Genomic DNA, 5,431 nt, shown 5'->3' with positions numbered 1-5,431 from the left:
CATGTTCTATGCTCTCACTGACTGGCGGGTCCGCCGTCTCTGAGCCGTACAGGTAGGCCATTGTGGCCATAGTGCGCCGCACACTGTGGCCGAGGTCAGGGCTGGCATGGCAACAGTGCCGGGCCACGTCGGAGATCTCCAGCGGTACGGCACACTGTAGCCATGCTGGCCCCTCGCAAGCAGGAGGTAACGGCCACACCGTGGTCGTACCCGCCTCGCCTATCGCGACGAGTGTAGAGTCCTGGGCCAACTCTCCATAGCCGGCTCCTCCGGAAGTCGTTGGCCCCGAGTTGGCTCATCTGGGAGTCGCCATCTGAGACTCGGCTCATCTGGGAGTCGCCATCTGAGAATGGGTCATCTGGGAGTCTCCATCTGAGACTCGGCTCATCTGGGAGTCGCCATCTGAGACTCGGCTTTGAGGGGCGCGGCCTGGCCCGATGTCTTGAAAGGTTCTGGGCTCGGGTTAGCCTACCCGTGGCCCATTACTCCGACAGTAGTCCCCGAAGCTGGTGAGGCTCCGAGAGTGACTCGCTGGGGGGCCTCAACAGTTTCATTCTTCCGGTGGTGGAATCTCGGCTTCGCTTGCCGTCTTCCTCTGGGTCGACTATTCGAAGTCGGATTCGTAGAGTGCCGTCCTGCTCTGTGGAGAGCTCGAAAGTCATGGCAGGAGACCAGGCGGCGTGCTTGATACGCTTCCCTGCTGCCGCCCGCCGTGGCCCTATCGCGCGACGCCACGCGGCGGGGAGAGTCTGCTGGCCGACGCGCGTGACGGGATGGGCCGTCAGGCGGGGCCCGCCACTACCGCGCCTCGGCACGCGAACGGATCCGCTGCGGCCGTGCGAACGGTTGGGCTACCCACGTCGTTACTGTGCACAGTAACTTCGTTGGGTAAATCGTGGGGCGGCATGGGACTCTGAGCGTAGTTAATCCCATGCCCGCCCCCTCGGCTTCTCAGCCTCCAAGGCTATAAGTAGGGGGGAGTGGAGCGGCATAGCACGCGCGCCCATCTCCCCCGATCCCCGCTTCCTCTTGCCTCCTCTCTCCTTCTTCTTGCCGCCGGCGGGCAGAACCACACCGCACCAGCTAGCGATGAGCTCTTCCTCCGCCGCCGCGGCTCCGGCCGTGCGTTCCGGTGCGTGGGACGGCTCGGTGGTCGACGACGACCTCATTGAATTCCTCCGCAAGACGCGCCGCCTCCCCGGCGCACACCTCGTGCAAGCTCGCACCGCGCCGGCGAGGGAGATATCACCGGCGCCGGAGGAGGGCGAGCGGGTCATCTTCCGCTCGCACCTCATGCGCGGCCTGGGGCTGCTGGCGAGCGGCTTCTTCCGCTCCTTGGAGTTTCACGGCCTCCAGCCGCACCACCTCACCCCGAATACGATGGTGCTGTTGTCCGCCTTCGCCACTCTGTGCGAAGGCTTCCTCGGTGTTCTCCCCAACATCGAGCTCTGGGGAGAATTCTTCTCATCTAAGCTCGGCACGCACGTCGCCGGCGTGCCGGCTTAGTGCGGTGTCTTCATCGCGATGCGGCGCTCGACGGCCCACAACCCCTTCCCTTCCATCTCACTGATCAAGTCCGTGAAGATGTGGCAGCGCTCGTACTTCTACGTGAAGAACCTCGCCGCCGACGGCGACTTGGTTAATCTACCGCCTTATGAAGCCGCCCCCAGCTAGGAGGCTCCCCAGCTGGTCTCATCGAGTCAAGACGCTGACTCCCGCCGGAGCCGCCGCCGTAGCGCGACTCTGAGTCTTGACGCAGTCGGAGGGCCTCGTCGGGGCCGACTTGCTGGCCGCCTTCATGGCGCGCTGACTCCTCCCGCTCCAAGGCTGACCTCAGCTGATCTGTCAGATGAGCGGCCACCGAGACCCGAGTCGGATGAGCACCAAGGAGATGCCCCACGCGGAGGTGGCAAACATGGTGAAACATATCGCGAACTGCGAGTTCGGGGAGGACTGGTAGTTCGGCAAGGAGATGTACTCGCGCGCCAACCCCCCTCCAGTGGTAAGTCGTATCTCCTTATTGCTTTGTCTTCTTTATAGCCGAATCCGGTTTCTGATTTTCATTGGTTTCTTCTAAGCTAGAACCCCCTCATGCAGCCTGTAGCCATTGTCGCGAGACTGCCCCACGAGTTCGTCCCTGACCGTGCGGAGAGCGACGTCGGCGACCCCGACTTGGGGGCGGCGGCGATGGAAGCCGATGCCGAAGGCGGAGGAGGAGCGGGAAGCGGCCTCAGGCTCTCAGCCACTGTAACACCGACGATGTGGCTATATCTCCCACGTGTCGAAGCACGACTTAGAGGCATAACCGCATGGTAGTTTTGTCGCAAGAAGGGTCATCTTCACACAATCCCATGTAATGAACAAGAATGGGATAAAGAGCTGGCTTACAATAGCCACTTCACACAATGAACATATAATTCATACATCATTCAGAACACACACATAGTCCGACTACGGGCGAAGCCAAAAGAAAAGAAGATAACCCAACTGCTAGATCCCCGATCGTCCCAACTGGGCTCCACTACTGATCAACATGAAACGATACATAGCAATGACCAAGGTATTTGTTGAGCTCCCATATGAGCTCGGTTGCATCACCTGCACTGGTATCATCGGCACCTGCAACTGTTGTGATAGTATCTGGTGAGTCACGAGGACTCAGCAATCTCAAAACCCGCGAGATCAAGACTATTTAAGCTTATAGGTAGGAAGTGGTAATGAGGTGGAGTAGCAGCAAGCACTAAGCATATATGGTGGCTAACATACGCAAATAAGAGCGAGAAGAGAAGCAACGGAACGGTCGTGAAGCTAGCAATGATCAAGAGGTGATCCTGAACTCCTACTTACGTCAAACATAACCCAAAACCGTGTTCACCTCCCGGACTCCGCCGAAAAGAGACCATCACGGCTACACACACGGTTCATGCGTTTTAATTAAGTCAAGTATCAAGTTATCCACAACCGGACATTAACAAATTCCCATCTGCCTATAACCGCAGGCACGGCTTTCGAAAGATTATACCCTGCAGGGGTGTCCCAACTTAGCCCATGATAAGCTCTCGCGATCAATGAAGGATATACCTTCTCCCAGGAAGACCCGATCAGACTCGGAATCCCGGTTTACAAGACATTTCGACAATGGTAAAACAAGACCAGCAAAGCCTCCCGCTGTGCCGACAAATCCCGATAGGAGCTGCACATATCTCGTTCTCAGGGCACACCGGATTGTCCAAACTTCCGGTAGGCCAGCCCAGAGTTGCCCCTGGTGGCCACCGGTGGTTGACAGGTTGGACCAACACTCACGACGAGCACTGGCCCGCGGGGGAGGGGGGGGTGTAAAATAAAGATGACCCTTGAGTCTGCAGAACCCAAGGGAAAAAGGTTTAGGTGGCAAATGTTAAAACCAAAGTTGGGCCTTGCTGGAGGAGTTTTATTCAAAGCGAACTGTCAAGGGGGTCCCATAAATCACCCAACCGCGTAAGGAACGCAAAATCCGGGAACATAACATCGGTATGACGGAAGCTAGGGCGGCAAGAGTGGAACAAAACACCAGGCATAAGGCCGAGTCTTCCACCCTTTACCAAGTATATAGATGCATTAATTAAATAAGAGATATTGTGATATCCCAAAATAATCCTGTCCACCATGGAGAAATCTTCAACTTCACCTGCAACTAACAACGCTATAAGAGGGGCTGAGCAAAAGCGGTAACATAGCCAAGCAACGGTTTGCTAGGAAGGGTGAAAAAGTTAGAGGTTGACATGGCAATATGGGAGGAATGGTAAACAAGTGGTAGGTAGCGCAGGATAGCGATAGAACGGAGCAACTAGCAAGCAAAGATAGAATTGATATCAAGGGTAATGGTCATCTTGCTTGAAATCCCGATAGGAAGAAGAACGAGTCCATGAAGAAGATCAACAGAAGTAGTCGAATGAATCCTCACAACTCCGGAACGAAACCGAAGCTAACGAGAGAAGCAAACCGAAAAGAAGCAAGCAACATGGTAAAAAGACAAGAATAATCATGGCATGATGCACAACCAAATATGATGCATGTCCGGTTTAATGAGGCATGGCATGGCAAAGTGCAACAAACAATACTACAAATTAAGTGGAGCTCAATATGCAACGAGTTGCATATTGACAGAACACCACATTCAAATATTTAGTTCTCTCTCGTTTAGGCTAACCAACAATATTAAATGTTGATTAACATGGCAAGAGGTGAAGCATAATAAAACTACCTAGCTAGGCAATTTAAATGAGGCCGGAAACAACAAACAACAATTTCGGAAATTCCCCATGACATTTAGCAATTTAATGCAAACACAATTTTAAACATTTTAAATGTTGTTATCATGATGCGGATGACATATACAAGTTTATGCAATTTTATGAAAACGTTAACATGAGCATGATACGAGGCATTTGTTCACCATGGCGAAACGAAAAGTGTGCCACAGCGACGAAACGAAAATGGTGCCACGGCAACATACCGGTGCAAAAGAAGGGGGCGTGAGCGTGTCATGCAAAGATGGTGGGGTGCTCCCGAATTCCGGGTTCCCACGGGATGGTGGCATGGAAAACGAGGAACGTGCAAAGACAATTCGATCATGGTGCAAACACGAGCATCTCATACAACACATGCATTCGTTCACCGGCGGTCGTCATCTCGGGATTATACCTTTGAAGTGTGCATTTTCAGAGCGGGTCGAGTTCGATACGATGTAGAGGAAGTAGACGTTCTCGTAGCGGTCGTAGTGGAAGTAGTGGTTCACGGACGTCGTGGAAGTAGTCGTTCACGGCGACGGTAGAGGTACTTGTTGATGGTCGTCGTGGTACTTGGCAAATCCACATAGTCGTACACAATTTGACGCATCCAAACGAAGCAACACAAAAGGCCTTGGGTCTTCCTGGATATCGGGTCTTGGCAGCGACAAGAGGGGAAACAAAGCCAATCGGGCAATAAGGGGGTGGAGATCTCGTGGAAGTTTGCCGTGAAGGGGCAGCAACCGAAGACGCCGAGCGATGGAGGCGTCGGCCCCTGGTTCAAAACGGAAGCAAGTCGCTGGCCTCGAACGACGAAGGCGGCAGCAGGAACTCTGGCCGGCGAGGCGCTGCTTGGGGAGGCGGAGAGGTAGGAGGCGCGGCGCGAGAGGAGAAGCAGGGCGCAGCAAACCATGGAGGGCGGTGGTGCCATGGTCGTGCGGCCCAGATGAGCTCGGCGGCCAGGACTCACTGGCCGAAGCGGCGGCGGGGTCACCAGGTGGCGCGGGGACGAAGCAGCAGGAGAGACGGCGCGGGAGGAAGGTTGCAGGGGACGGGCCGAGGCATGGGGTCGTCGGAGCAGCGCATGGGCGACAGGGCCGCCGGAGGAGGCTCGCGTGGAAGGCGACGCTCGGCAGCGGGGCCAGCAGCAGGGCAACCGTGGG

The sequence above is a fragment of the Triticum aestivum genome, chromosome 2B, assembly GCF_018294505.1.
Source record: "Triticum aestivum cultivar Chinese Spring chromosome 2B, IWGSC CS RefSeq v2.1, whole genome shotgun sequence".
In the NCBI taxonomy this organism is placed as follows: domain Eukaryota; kingdom Viridiplantae; phylum Streptophyta; class Magnoliopsida; order Poales; family Poaceae; genus Triticum; species Triticum aestivum.
The sequence above is the reverse complement of the archived record's forward strand: the minus strand, read 5'-3'. Positions refer to the sequence as shown.